General features: G+C 34.5%; 1 long non-coding RNA gene across 1 annotated transcript in view; it reads right to left on the reverse strand.

The window, feature by feature from the left end:
• LOC120607717 (uncharacterized) overlaps positions 1-15,193 on the reverse strand; it is a 23,480-nt gene extending 8,287 nt beyond the window's left edge. The window contains exon 1 of the long non-coding RNA XR_005654223.1: positions 15,134-15,193. This is a non-coding gene — a long non-coding RNA (uncharacterized LOC120607717). The remainder of the gene's footprint in view (positions 1-15,133) is intronic.
• Between the last annotated feature and the right edge of the window lie 1,693 nt (positions 15,194-16,886).

Below are 16,886 nucleotides of genomic sequence, written 5' to 3' on the forward strand. Positions count from 1 at the left end.
AAAATAAGCTCTGATAGCTTCCCACATTGTAAATCTTACAGTTTAATTGGGTATCTGACTCAGAACCTATTTTAGTCTTAATTCTAATAAGCTTAAGAAATCAAAATGCCAGGACCACCTAATTTCTGAGTCCTGCATTCACATGTATTATTTCTGTTTTTACCCTGTAACAACCTAGAGACAGAACTTAGTACCACATATAATTTCTTTAAAAGAACCCTTGTATATGTACCCAAATAGAATCCCTTCATACACATGAATTAAACATAAACAGACTGAAGAGAAGAAATAGACAGCTATGATAGTAGTAGAGGATTTTAATACCCCACTTTCATCAATAGATAGATCACTGAGACAGAAAATCAATAAGTAAACATTGGCCTTAAATGACATGATAGAGCAGATAGACTTAACGGAATATTCTACCTCAAAACAATAGAATACACATTTTTCTCAAGTGCACATAAAACATTCTCCGGGATTAATCATTTGTTAGGCCACAAAACAAGTCTTAATAAATTTAGGAAGATTGAAATCATTCTAGCATCTTTTCCGACTACAATGATATAAAACTAGGAATTAATTCCAAGAAGAAAACTGCAAAATTTACAAATATATTCACAAATACATGAAGATTAAATAACATGGTACTGAACAAATTAATGGGTCAAAGAATAAATTAAAAGAGAAATACCATGAGACAAATGAAAATAGAAGTACAACATGCCAAAACTTATGGGATGCTGCAAAAGCAGTTCTCAGAGGGAAGTTCATAGTTATAAATGCTCACGTCAAAAACAAGAAAAATCTCAAATAAACAATCTAATTTTACACAAGAGACTAGAAAAAGAAGAAGAAATGGAGCCCAAAGTTAGAAGGAGGGAAATAACATAGATTAGGGTAGAAATAAATCAAGTAGAGACTAAAAAGACAATAAAATCAATAAAACTAAGTTCTAGTTTTTTGAAAAAATAAAATTGGCAAATCTGCAGCTAGACTCATAAAGAGAGGAGGGGCAGAGAGAGAGAGCTCAAATAAATAAAATACAAAATGAAAGAGTACATGTTATAACTGATGCCACAGAAACACAAAGGATCATAAGAGATTGCTGTGAACAATTATATGCCAACAAATTTGACAGCCTAGGAGAAATGAATAAATTCCTAGAAACATATACCATACCAAGACTGAATCATGAAAAAAATAGAAAATCTGAACAGATCCATTACTAGTAAGGAGATTGAATCAGTAATCAAAAATCTCCCAACAAACAAAAGTCCAGGACCAGATGGCTGCATTGGTGAATTCTACCAAACCTTTAAAAAAAGAATGAATAGGATTTCATCTTAAATTCTTATAAAAAATAGAAGAGGGAACACTTTCAAACTCATTTTATAATGCCAGCATTACTTCGATACCAAAACCAGACCAGGATGACACAAGGGAAGAATATTATAGGCCAACACTCCCGATGATTATAGATGCAAAAATGCTCAACACTATATTAACATAGTGAATTCAACAATACAGTAAAAAGATCATACATCATAATTGAGTTAAATTTATCCCATGGATGAAAATATGGTTCAACATGTGCAAATCAATCAATGTGGTCCACCATGTTAACAAAATGAAGGATAAAAATTATATTATCATATCAATAGATGCAGAAGCAGCTCTCAACAAAAATCAATATTTATTGATGATAAAAACTCTCAACAAAGTGGGTGTAGAAAGAATACACCTCAACATAATAAAGATCATATAAGACAAACCCAATGCTAACATCATACTCAATAGTGAAAGGCTGTTACCTTTTCCTCTAAGCTCAGAAACAAGACAAGGATGCCTATTCTCTCTACTTCTATTCAACATAGTGCTGGAAGTCCTAACCAAGGCAATATGGTAAGAAAAATAAATAAAAGGCATTTAAACAGGAAAGAAGTGAGACTGTCATTATTTAAAGATGATATGATATATACAGAAAACCCTAAAGACTTCATTAAAAAACTATTAGAATTAATAAGTGAATTCAGCAAAACTGAAGGATACGAAATCAATATACAAAAACGTGTTGCATTTTTATACACTAATAACAAACTATCAGAGAAATTAAGAAAAACAATTCCATTTATAATTGCACCAAAAAGAATAAAATACCTGCTATGAATTTAACCAAGGAGGTGAAAGGCCAGTACATTAAAAACTATAAGACACTGAAAGAAGAAATTGAAGAGGACACAAATAAATGGAAAGATATTGCCTGCTTATGGACTGGAAGAATTAATATTGTTAAAATGTTCATACTACTCAAAGCAATCTACAAATTCAATGCAATCTCTATCAAAATTCCAATGGCATTTTTCACAGAAAAAGAACAAATAATTCTAAAATTTGTATGAAATCACAAAGACCCTGAATAGCCAAAGCAATATTGAGAAAGAATAATGTTGGAAGTATCACACTACCTGATATTAAACTATAGTACAAGGCTATAGTAATCAAAACAGTATGGCGTTGGCATAAAAAATAAACACATTGATCAATGTAATAGAATAGAGAGCCCAGAAACAAATCCATGCATATACGGTCAATTAATTAATGTACAATGGGGAAAGGACAGTTTATTCAATATGGTACTGGGAAAACTGGATGTCCCCATCCAATAAGAATGAACTTGGACCACTATCTCATACCATATCCAAAAATCAACTCAAAATGCATTAAAGACTTGAACGTTAAGATCTAAAACCATAAAATCACTAGGTGAAAAAATAGGTGGTATGCTCTTTGATGTTGGTCTCAGTGATTTTTTTTTTTTTTTGATTTGGCACCGAAAGCAAAGACAACAAAAGCAAAAATAAACAAGTGGAAACACATCAAACTAAAAAGCTTCTACACAATAATGGAAACAATCAACAAAATAAAAAGGCAGTCTATGAAATGGAAGAAAATACTTGCAAAGTATATATCTGATAAGGCTTAACATCCAAAATGTATAAAGAACAGTTACAACTCAATAGCAGAACAACTTGATTAAAAATGGGCAGAGGATCTGAATAGATATTTTTCCTAAGAAGACATACAGATGGCCAACAGGTACATGAAGGTGCTTAACATCACTAAAATCAGGGAAATCTAAACCAAAACCACAATGAGATATCACCTCACTCCTCTTAGAATGGCCATTATCGAAAAGACAAGAAATAACAAATGTTGGCAAGTTGGCAAGGATGTAGAGAAAAGGAAACCCATGTGCACTGTTGGTGGAAATAAAAATTGGTGTAGCCACTATGGAAAACAGTATGGAGATTCCTCAAGAAATAAAAATGGAAACACCTTATGATCCAATAATTCCACATCTGGATATTTATTCAAAGAAAACAAAAACACCAGTTCGAAAAGACATAGGCATCCCCGTGTTTATTGCAGCATTATTCACAATAGCCAAGATATAAAAACAACCAACCTAAGTGTTGGTCAGCAGATAAATGGATAAAAAAGTTATATATATATATATATATATATACACCAATTTCTGATGGCTGACATTTGAGACAACATGGATAGATGAATCTTGAGGGCTTTATGTTAAGTGAAATAAGTAAGACAAAGACAAATATCATATGATCTCACTTACATATGAAATCTAAACAAACAAGCCAACCAAAAACTGAGTTCATAGATAAAGAACAGATTGGTGGTCATCAGAAGTAAGGGGTGGGGAATGGGTATAATGAGTGAAGAGAATACAAACTTCTATTTATAAAACAAACGTCATGGGATGTAATGCACACCATCGTGACTATTGTATATATTTTTCAATATACAAATGTTGAATAATTATGCATAATTATGCATACACTGGAAACTAATATAATGTTACATGTTAATAATACCTCGATAAAAAAAAAAAGTGAGGCTTGCTGCTAGTCAGGAACCAAATAGATGGAGGTGTTCATGTGCCTTGTTAAGAAGTTTCCATTTCATTCTAAGTAAACTTCAGAGACAATGAAGAGTTGTAAGCAGTGGGAAAAAAATTAAATGGAAAATATACCGTTTTACAGAGCATCTTTGAAATATCTTGATAAGGCACTAGAAAATACCAAAATTGACATCCAGGAGAATAGGGTATGACTTTAATTCAGGAGTTGGATAGTGGTCCGGGATAGAAAAATGGTCACCCGAATAGTGAAAAATGAATGAACTTGAGAAATTTTATGAAGACAAAGTCAACATAATACATTAACATTAAATGTTTGGAATAATTGTAATGCAGTTGTTAAATCTTTAACAAATATTCAGAGTTTTCTGACATCTATAGAGATAGAAAACATAGAAGCAGTAAAAATGTGTAGCAAAGTTAGTCATTAGTCAGTTTTATATATGTTGTCTCAATATCTACAGCCGTCTAGGTAGTCTACTCTAGGTCATTAGATGTACTGCCTTAAAACTCTGTATTAAAATGAAAGTGACAACACAAAAATCCTCAAGGCAGAAAAGGGACAGTTTTATTCCAAGAAATGTGCTGATGTGCCCATTTGTAGGAGTTTATAGATAATTCTAAATATTTTATAATCTGATTTTATTTGTAAAATAATTTAAAAGTCAATAACATTATATGTACAAAGAACATGTTATTATAAACATATTCTGCATGTGGATGATTCTCTTCTTGTTTGTAATTTATTTGAGGATACTTTACCTCCATATGTTTCCTTGTGGTTATCATTTATTTTATATATCCTTGAACTTCTTATTGAATTACATACAGGAAATAATACAATTCATATATGAAGAGTCCAATGAATTTTTACTAATTGAGCTAGGTCACATAAAAAACACCCAAGTCAAGAAACAGAATATTAACCACACCGTGGAATTTCCCTTCCAATCATTATCACTCCTCCCTTCAGGGTTATACTGATTTCAAAAATTGTGAATTTGTCTGTTTTTAAACTTTATATAAATGTGATCCTACTGTTTACATACATTTATGCTTGTTTTTTCCCCTAAATATGTTATGCAAGAAACTCCTCTACATTTTTTCGTTTAGTCGTTTATTCTCAGTGCAGCATACTATGCCACTGTATAAATGTACCATAATGTGTTTATCCACTCTACTGCTCATTGACATTTGCGTCACTTCCACTTTGGGTATCTTATGAACAGTGATGTCATCAATACTCTTAGTGAAGCTATGCAGGCATTTTTATTGGAGATGTTATTGTGAGTTTTAAAACATCTTATAGTTACAAAGAATTTATAGTATTCCTTCCTTGTGAAAGATAAGAGCTTGCATTATCATTCCATATTTTAAAGGTCCCCAGGATCACAGATGTTAGAAATTCTTGATTCTTTGAGAGGACAGAGACTGACTGAAAATGGTAAGTGATAGTTTAGTTGAGGTAATGGGCAGAATTCTAAGGTTTCATCCCCTGTATAATCACCTCTTCTTGAGTGATGGTAGGACCTGTGCCTGTGGTGGATAGGATTCCCATGATTATGATATTTTATCTGGCAAAGTAGAAGAGATATTTTAAAGATCTTAGTAAAAGCCCAAATAATTTTATGTTGAATTAGTAAAAAGGAAGAGTCTCTCGAACAGGACTAATCAGCTGAGCCCCGTAACACAGGGACTGAAAGTCAGAGAGGCATTTCTGTCGTTGGAAACAAACAAACAAAAAATCCCCCAAATAACAAAAACTAAACAACCCACTCACACAAAAGGTCAGTAGCAGCACAGCTTTACTGAAAAATGAGTAAGAGAGGCTGTAAGAGAGGGTCAGGGTAGTTGGGAGGGTGATATGGGAGAAGGTCAGAGGAGATATCCTTAGCCAATACTTAAAATTCTATCTAAGCCACCCCTGACTTTAAAGCCCCTCCTTGGCCAAACCAGCTGAAGTGTTTCCTTCGTTTGTTTGTTTCTTTTCCTTCTTTTCCTTGGCCAGGAGCCAGGCCCTTATTTTCTCTTCTTTCTTTGATGTTCTCTGCTTGCCATTCTAACTTCAAATTCCCTACTGTGGAAGGAAGGAAATAATCAAAATTAGAGCCGAATTAAATGAAATTGAGAACAAAAGGATAACAGAAAAAAACTAATGTAACAAAGAGCTGGTTCTTTGAAAAGATTAATAAAATTGACAAACCCTGGCTAGACTTGCTAAGGAAAAAAAAGGACACAAATAAAATCAGAAATGAAAGAGAAGTTAGGACAGATACCACTGACATACAAAGTATCATATAAGAATACTGTGAAAGATTATATACCAGCAAACTCAATAACCTAGAAGAAATGGACAAATTCTTAGAAATATACAACCTTCCTAAACTGAATCAAGAACTGGAAAATTTAAATAGACCGATCAACAGTAAGAAAATTAAAACAACTATCAGAAACCTCCCCCAAAGTAAAAGTCCAATGGCTTCACTAGTGAATTCTACCAAACATTCAAAAAAAATTTAATAACTGTTCTCAAACTTTTTCAAAAAATCAAAGAGGAGGCAACACTTCCTAACTCATTTTATGAGGCCAATGTTATCCTGATACCAAAACCCTGCAAAGATAACACACACAAAAAGAAAACTATAGATCAGTGTCTCTGATCAATACAAATGCAAAAATCCTAAACAAAATGCTAACAAATTGAATATAATAATACATTAAAAAGACTATACATCACGATCAAGTGGGCTTCATTCCAAGGACACAAAGATGGGTTAACATATGAAAATCGATTAATGTGATGTACCGCATAAACAAAATAATAGATAAAAATCATATGATCATCTCAATAGATGCATAAAAAGCATTTGACAAGATACAGCATCTATTTATGATTAAAACACTCAATAAAATTGGTGTTGAAGAAAAGTATCTTAACATTCAAGGCTATATATGACAAACCCTCAGCTAATGTACTCAATGGTAAAAACTGAAAACTTCTCTAAGATCAGGAATAAGACAAGGATGTCCACTCTCACCATTTGTTATTCAACATAGTACTGGAAGTCCTAGCCAGAGCAATCAGGCAAGAGAAAGAAATTAAAAGGCATCCAAATCAGGAATAAAGAAGGGAACTGTCACTTTTTGCAGATGACATGATTCTATATATAGAAAACCCTAAAGATTCCACCAAAAAGCTATTAGAAACAATATACAAATACAGGAAAGTTTTAGGACATAAAATCAATGTACAGAATTCTATAGTGTTCCTATACACTAATAATGACTTTTCAGAAAAAGAAATTTAAAAATTCCTTTTGCAATTGCAATAAAAAGAATAAAATAAGTAGGAATAAACCTAATGAAGCATGTGAAGGACCTATACACTGAAAACTATAAGACATTATTAAAAGAAATTGCAGACACAAAGAAACAAAGATATTCTGTTCACGGATTGGAAGACTCAACATAGTTAAAATGACCTTATTACCCAAAGCAATATACAGATTTAATGCACTTCCCATCGAAATCCCAATGGCATTTTTTTAAAGAAATAGAACAACAATAACAAAAATCATCAGATTCATATGGAAGCATAAAGAAACCTGAATAGCCAAAGCAATCCTGAGACAAAAGAACAGGTCTAAAGGTATCACTCTGCCTAATTTCAAATTATACTACAAAGTGACAATAATCAAAACAGCATGGTATTGGCAGGAAAACAGACACACAATGGAACAGAATTCAGAGTCCAGAAATAAACGCCTGTGTATATGGGCAAATAATTTTTGACAAAAGAGCCAAAAACATACAGTAGAGGAAGGAAAGCCTCTTCAATAAATGGCGCTGGGAAAACTGGAAAGCCACCTGCAAAAGAATGAAACTAGACTGCCCTCTGTCTCCATACATCAAAATTAACTCAAAATGGACCAAAGACTTAAATATAAGACCTGAAACAATAAATTGCATAGATAAAAACATAGGTACTAAACTCATGGACCCTGGATTTAGAGAGGATTTTATGAATTTGACCTTAAAGGCAAAGGAAGTAAAAGCAAAAATAAATGAATAGGCTATATCAAACTAAAAAGCTTCTATACAGCAAAAGAAAACATAAACAAGACAAAGAGGCAACCAACTTAATGGAAGAAGATATCTGCAAACAACATCTCCAATAAGGGGCTAATATCTAAAAGATACAAAGCACTCATACAACTCAACAACAACAACAACAAAAGCAACCCAATTCAAAAATGGGTAGAGGACCTGAACAGACATTTCTCCCAAGAAGATATACACATGGCCAACAGATATATGAAAAGATGTTCAACTTCATCAGCCATTAGGGAAATGCAAATCAAAACCACAATGAGATACCACATCACTGCTAGAATGGCTGTTATCAACAGGACAAGTAATAACAAGTGTTGGAGAGGTTGTGAGGAAAAAGGAACCCCCATACTCTGCTGGTGGGAATGTAACTGGTATGACCACTATAGAAGACAATATGGACTTCCTCAAGAAACTAAGAATAGAGCTACCATATGACCAGCAATCATTCTTCTGGGTACCTACCCCATAAATTTGAATTCATCCATAAAGATATATGCACCCCGATGTTCATAACAGCATCATTCATGGTGGCCAAGACAGAGCAATAACAAAATATCCTTTGATGGATGATTGATTAAAGAAGATACAGTACATATATACAATGGAATATTACTCAGCCATTAAAAAGAAAATACTGACATTTGTGACAACATGAATGGATCTTGAGAAGATCATGCTGAGAAAATAAGTCATATAGAAAAAGCTGAGAACCATATGATTTTACTTATAAGTAGTTATTTTATAATGTTGAAACGTGGCCCTCTAGAGGCATCTTCTCTAGAGGAGAAAGCTGCGTTACGCAGTTGGGATTTTAATGCTAGCTTTGTTTCATTATTGGTCAGAAAATAAAAAGAGTAAAAGAAACTCCAAGAGATTATTTTAACCACTTCTGTGACCTCATCATTTCAACTGCCCCAGATATGAGAATATGACTGATGTAGAATTTCCTAGGGGTGTCTAGTCACCTGCGACCACAGCCCAGGGTCCACAATTATTCATTGTCTTGAAATTACTCTGTCTTACCTAAAATCCTCAGATCATTTATAGAAAAACACTTGCAGAGTGATTTCAAGATACTTTTCTTGTTGTTTTCACAAGTTAAAAATAAGCTATTAAAAAGAAGTTTAATAATTATTTGGGTAAATATCAAGTTATTTTCATATTTCTCTTTTCAACTATAGTAAATATACCTCCTGGTATACAAAAATCACTTTTTAAGTTTAAAATATTTCCATGCTCATGGAAATTATAAATTTTGTTTATGTCTTGAGAGACTGATTACTTAAAATAAAATATCTTATTATCTAGAAGTACAACAACATGGACACAATGTACTCATAATAATCCCATTTAACATACAAAACACTATTGTGAGACCGAGAACCCCACTGAGCTTCAAGTTGATGAAAAATGTAAGAATTCACTTAATTACGGTTTCTTCAACTGAATCAAAAACCAAGTTAATTCAAAATTACTTTTGAAGAGAGGGGGAAAAAATAAGATTTTTGTGGGTGTTCTGGATGATCAATAACCACTTGTGTGAAGCTTGAGACAAGTCTAAGAGTAAGTCACTTCTTCAGGAGGAATAACTCAGGTCCAGTGGAGGATCATGAGGAAAACCACTGAAAGCAGAAGCAGTTCTCCTTACAATTGTAGGACAAGTGAGCCGGGAAGATGTGCTGGGAAGTACTGTTGGAAGCGGCAACATGTTCCTCCAAGAGGAGAGAGAGAAGAACAGGTCCTCTTCTCAGGAAGAGCCCCTTAGACCCACTGGCAATGAGACCACAGGTTGGAAGGAAGGAGAGTGTATGCCACCTTGGAGAGTTTGTGCGTACATTGGAGGGGAAGCTCTCCTTTCGAAAGAAGACTGCCCCCTAGTGAGGGATGGGATGGAAATGCTCACTGTCATGTGTTCTATTTGGAAAAGGAACTATGATTTGATGGAATTTAATTCACCTTCAATGACGTGTCCTTATAATGCCTTCTATCAATTCACCTTGTTTTGAGCATCTGATTTTTACTTTTTCCTGTTCTTTTTCTAGGAAGTCTATTTCACTCTGGAGCATAAAGTTGGGAGTACTCAGCTTTTCATATGGTGATTTTGTATTTCAGATGACTCTTACTCAAGGCTCCAATCTTTAAGGATGAGTCTAGATTGTCATACTCTTTAATAAAAATGCTAAAATTGTTAATTAACTTGTTCTTATCCTCAATGCACCAAGTGCATGGCAAGCTGTCCCCCCAACCCCCACTTTTATCCAACTGAAAACTTCTGAACAAAATCAAGAGCACTGGAAAAATTTTAGTTCCTATTGAACAATACTTCCAACTCTGGCAGACAGCTCAGAGGACAGGGTCTTGCCTCATGTCTTCAGGCAATCCTGTCACAGCCTGGCGAAACCCCTTCAGGATTAGCTTCTAGCACACTGGTGACAGCCTCCTCACAGCCCTCTGTTGTCAGGGCTGTATTTACCACAGGGTATTCTAGCCAGGGACCAAGCCTCACATACGTTAGAGGAGGTCATCAAGAGGATGTGATCAAGAGGTTGATCCAAGTACCTTAACATAATAAAGGCCATATATGACAAATCCTCAGCCGAATTAATACTCAATGGTGAAAAACTAAAAACCTTCCATCTAAGATCAGGAACAAGACAAGGCCGTCCACTATTGCCACTGCTATTCAATATAACATGGAGGTCCTAGCGAGTGCAATCAGAAAAGAGAAAGATATAAAAGGCATCCAAATAGGAACGAAGAAGTCAAAATGTCACTATTTGTGAATGACATGATTCTCTATGTGGGAAACCTTAAAGACTCCACAAGAACACTGTTCAAAACAATAAGCAAAAATAGTAAAGTTTCTGGATACAAAATCAATGTTCAAAATTCCATAGCGTTCCTATACTCTAATAATGAAGTGTCAGAAAAAGAAGTGGAAAAAATAATTCCTTTTGCAATTGCCACAAAAATAATAAAATATCTAGAAATAAATCTAATGAAACATGTGAAGGACCTTTTTAATGAAAACTACAAGACCCTATTAAAAGAAATCAAAGAAGATACAAAGAAATGGAAAGATATTCTGTGTTCTTGGATTGGAAGAATCAACATAGGTAAAATAACCATATTACCTAAAGCATTATATAAATTTAATGCAATCTTCATCAAAATCTCATCAGCATTTTTTAAAGAAATAGAACAAAAAAACATCAGGTTTATATGGAAGCACAGAAGATATCGAATTGCCAAAGCCATCCTGAGAAAAAAGAATGAGGCTGGAGGCATCACTCTGCCCAACTTCAAATTATACTACAAAGCGACAGTAATCACAATGGCATGGTATTGGCAGAAAAATAGATACACAGACCAGCAGAACAGAATAGAGAGTCCAGAAGTAAACCCATGTTTATGTGGGCAAATCATTTTCAACAAAAATGCCAAAAACATACTGTGGAGAAAAGAAAGCCTCTTCAATAAATGGCACTGGGAAAACTGGAAAGCTGCCTGCAAAAGAATGAAACTAGAGTGCTGTCTATCACCACACACCAAAATTAACTCAAAATGGATTAAAGTCCTGAATACGAGACCTGAAACAATCAAATGTATAGAAGAAAACATAGGAACTAAATTCAAGGACCTTGGACTTAAAGAAGATTTTATGAATTTTACCACAAAGGCAATGGAAGTAAAAGCTAAAATAAATGAATGGGACTACATCAGACTAAAAATCTGCTCAGCAAAAGAAATTGTCAACAAGGTAAAGAGACAGCCATCCGAATGGGAAAATATATTCACATGCAACACCTCCGATAAGGACCTAATTTTCGAAATATAGAAAAAATTCATACAACTCAATAACAACAACAACAACAAAATGATCCAACCAAAAAACGGGCAGAGGACCTAAACAGATAGTTTTCCATATAGGACATACAAATGGCCAACAAATAAATATATGAAAAGATGCTCAACATTGCCAGGTATTAGAGAAATGTAAATCAAAACCACAACGAGATACCATCTCACACCTATTAGAATAGCTATAATCAACAGGACAAGTAATAAATTTTGGAGAGGATGCAGAGAAAAAGGAATCCTCATACACTGCTGGTGGGACTGCAAATTGGTACAGCCACTATGGAAAACAGTATGGAAGTTCCTCAAAAAACTAAGAATTGACCTATCATGTGATCCAGCAATCTCGCTACTGGGTATTTACCTCAAAGACTTGAAACCTCATATTCGAAAAGATATTTGCATACCGATGTTCATAGCAGCATTATTCACAGTGGCCGGGACATGGATACAACAGAAATGTCCTACGACAGATGACTGACTAAAGAAGCTGTGGTAAATATATACAATGGAATATTACTCAGCCATAAGGAGAGATGAAATACTACCATTTGCAACAACATGGATAGACCTCGAGATAATCATGCTAAGTGAAATAAGCCAGACAGAAAAAGATGAAAATCACATGATATCACTTATATGTGGGATATAAACCTAAAAGCAACAAATGAACAGGACAAACAAATAGAGACTCATGGACATGAACTACAGACTAGTGATTACCTGAAGTTAGGGGATGCGGGGAGCGGGGAGGTAGACTGGGAAAAGGGGCTCAAATATGTGGTGATAGAAGGAAATCTAACTATGGGAGGTGAACACACAGTATAAATATATATATATATATATATATATATATATATATATATATATATATATATATATGCCTTAATGTCAAAGTGTACAGCTGAAACTTATTGAATTTCATTAACCAATATCACCATGAAAAAATAAATTAATTTTTAAAAAAAAGAATAAAGGAGTACCCAAATAAATAAAATTAGAAATAAAAGAAGTGACAATTGACACTACACAAATACAAAGGATTATAAAAAAAAAATACTACAAGCAATTATATGCCACCAAATTGGACAACCTGGAAGAAATGGATAAATTCTTAAAAACATATAATTTTCCAAGACTGAATGAAGAAGAAACAGAGAATCTGAACAGACTGATAACTACTAATGAAATTCAATCACTAATCAAAAAACTCCCATAAACAAAATTCCTAGACGAGATTCTCAAATTCCTAGACCAAAATTCTCAAAGGTGAATTTTACCAAACACCAATAAAAGAATTAACACCTATCATTCTTAAACTGTTCTCAAAAAATGAGGAGAAAAGAAGACTCCCAATCTCATTTTACAAGGCCAATATTAATGTGATTCTAACAACAGACAAAGACATTACCACACGCACACACAAAAGATTAAAAGCCAATATCCCTGATGAACATGGATACAAATTCTTAACAAATGTTAGGAACCTGAATTCAGCAATACATTTTAAAGATTATACGCCATAATCAAATAGGATTTTTTCCTGTGATGCAAGTTTGGTTCAGTATTTTCAAAGTACTTAACATAATATTCCGCATAAACAAAATGAAGAATAAAAACTATATGATCAAATTAGTAGATGCAGAAAAAGTATTTGAAAAATGTTTTTTATTTATTATAAAAATTCGTGATTAAAATTCTCAGCAAAGTGGGGTTAGAGGAACGTACCTTAACATAATAAAGGCCATATATGACAAACCCACAACTACCATCATATTAATGGTGAAAAGCTAAAAGCATTTCTTTTAAGACTGGCAACAAGACAAGGATGTCCACTTTTACCACTTTTATTCAACATAGTATTGGAAGTCCTAGCCATAGCAATCAGACAAAAAAAAAAAAAATAATAAAGGCATCCAGTTTGGAAAGGGAAAAGTAATACTGTCATTATTTGCAGATCACATGATACTATATAGAGAGAACCCAAAAGATTCCACCAAAAAACTGTGAGAACTGATACTCTAATTCAGTAAAGTAGCAGGATACGAAATTAATATTCAGAAATTGCTTATGTTTCTATACACCAATAACAAACTATTAGAAAGAGAAATTCAGAAAACAATCTCATTTACAATTGCATCAAAAAAATACCTAGCAATAAGGAAAACTATAGGACATTGAAGAAAGAAATTGAAGAAGATACAAATAAATGGAAGCATACACTGTGCTCATGGAGAGGAAGAATCTTGCATTTGCAACAACATGGATGAACCTAGAGGGTATTTTGCTAAGTGAAATAAGCCAGACAGAGAAAGATAAATACCATATGATTTCACTTATATGTGAAATCTAAAAAACAAAATAAATGAACAAAAAAAGAGAAACCAATTTCTAGATACAGAAAACATTCTGATGTTTGTCTGATGGCAGGGATTTTGGGTGGATGGGTCTGAAAGGGGATGGATAAGAAGCACAAATTAGCAGTTATAAAAACAATCATGAGGCTGTAAAGTACAACATAGTCAATAATATTATAGTAACTATGAATGATGTCAGATGGATATTACACTTATCAGAGTGATCACTCTGTAAGGTATATAAATGTCTAATCACTTTGTGGTACACCTGAAACTAATATAATATTATATGCGACGTGTAAGTGAAAAAAATTATAAAAACTGAACCTACCATAAAAAATCAGAGTAAAACAGATATCTTTACAATATTGAGTTTCACTCAATAAACACAAAATATTCATTTAGTTAGATTTTACAAATTTCTTTTAATAATGTTTAAAAGATTTTTTTCTATGTAGAAGTTGTTAGATATATTTCCAGGTACTTGATTTTTTGATGCTATTATTTTATCTTTCTTTTAATTTCATTCTCTGGTGCTAGTCATTATAAATACTGGTACTTAGTCATTATCTTGCTAAATATGTTTATTACATCAAATATAGAGTTGAATAAAATGGTGCACTTATTAGGCTATCTTTTCTTCTGGTATACAGGAAGTATTTACAAAAATCAATCCTATTCTGGGCCATTAAGCACCTCCTTATATCATAGATAAGAATAAACTCAAAAGAGATTTCTGAAGATTGAAATAATATCGACATCATGTTCTCTAACCACAATACAGGTAACCTAGAGGCTAATAACATAAGGACGATTAGTTCTTAAATACCTATTGATGCCTGCTTTGTGATTTTCTCCTTACCATGAGTTTGATGAATCTAGCTGTGAATCTCTGAAAAATTAACACTGCATCTTTTTCATTCTGCACCTTGAACCAGTGATTGATGTGTCATCATTAGAGAGTAGATGAGAAAGGCATCAGGCTTGAGCCATTGATCACAATTAGGGTAGTGAACATACTGGACACACAAAAGGCCCCATGCAGCTTCAAACTGATTAATCCTGTTGGGTATGTGTCGGGATGAGGGAACAGGAAATAAAACAATCACTAACATTTAACATTTTTTTGGTTGCAACTTCTTAATAATTGCAGGAAAATACATAAATTATGTGTACAACTCAATGAATTATCATAAAATTAATGTACTTGTATAACCCCTTATGTCAAGAAATGGCACATTTTCAACACCCCAGAAGCTGCCTCCCATGTTGTTCCTACTCACAACTCTTGTGTTAAAAATGAATCCGGAGATTTGTTCTAATCAGGTATAGTAAAACAGCTGACATGGAAATGATTGCCATGAAGGAAGAATTTATACTCACAGATCTTTAGAAATAGGAGGCATTAACTGCCATACCACATGGGATCTGGGAAGATCCCACATCAGCCCGGAAGCAAGAAGGGGAGAAGGCAGAGTATGGCCCAGAACCTTTATTGGGGTTCTTTCAGGAAGGAAAGGGCAAGGAAGAGTAGATACACTAAGTAAGCTCAGGATTGGATAGTTTGAGTAATTTTGGTTGGTTGTGGGCTATACAAGTGGTCTCTATGTCAGCGCCGAGCTGATCCTGTCGGCTACTTCAAGTGTTAGCGCTGAGCTGATCGAGAAAAGGTTCAATGATGAGATGCCCAGTTGGAAGAATGCACAAGAGGCAGACATGAGAACAAAATGGCAGGCACCAACACTATTGTGCGGAGAGCAGTTCTATTTCTAGAAGTGCAGTCTATTGGGGGGAGCACAGTATTGTGCACACTTTTCTGCTCCCCTTTCTTCTGCTCCCCAGGGGACCACATGGCTCCACACAGAACAGAGTACAATAGTGGCATTCAGCCACAAATGCATGCTACAATAAGCTGAAGTATGTTTACATATTTTAGGTGCAGGTGCCCAACTACACTAATGCTAAATCCGGGTCCCTATTCCTAGCTGGGAGCCTGGATCACAGCCAGACCTTGGATCACAGCCAGACCTTGGGCCAGCCAGGCCTGGCGCCCACACTCTAGTTGTCTGGTACTGTTGAGAGATTCTCGAACGGAGAGACGAAACACCGAGGCTATAAGCAGGAAGTAGCATTTATTGGTGCCGGCACTGGCTCAGCGGATTCTTACCCAAAGGCTGAGACCCGATTGTAACATAACATAGGCAGAGAACCCAGTCTTCTTGGTTGGGGTTGACCTAATTCTTAATAGTGCCACGGGGAGGACTTTGTCCCAATGTAGATGTGTCTCCTCACATAGTTTTCCCGACGAGTCTTAAGGGTCCTGTTCATGTGTTCCACCTGTCCTGAACGCTGTGGTCGATCGGCAGTATGTAATTTCCATTTAATATTTAAATTCTTGGCTAGTAGCTGCACTATTTCTGCTACAACGGCTGGCTCATTATCTGAGCCAATGGTAATTGGTAGGCTAAATCGTGGAACAATTTTTTGGAGGAGCAGTCTGGCTACTTTTCGGGCTTTCTCACTCTGGGTGGGGTAAGCCTCTACTTAACCAGAACAGGTGCATACAAAGACCAAGAGATACTTGAGGCCCCATGATTGAGGCATTTTAGCGAAGT

Source organism: Pteropus medius, unplaced genomic scaffold, assembly GCF_902729225.1.
Source record: "Pteropus medius unplaced genomic scaffold, Ma_sr-lr_union100, whole genome shotgun sequence".
In the NCBI taxonomy this organism is placed as follows: Eukaryota; Metazoa; Chordata; class Mammalia; order Chiroptera; family Pteropodidae; genus Pteropus; species Pteropus medius.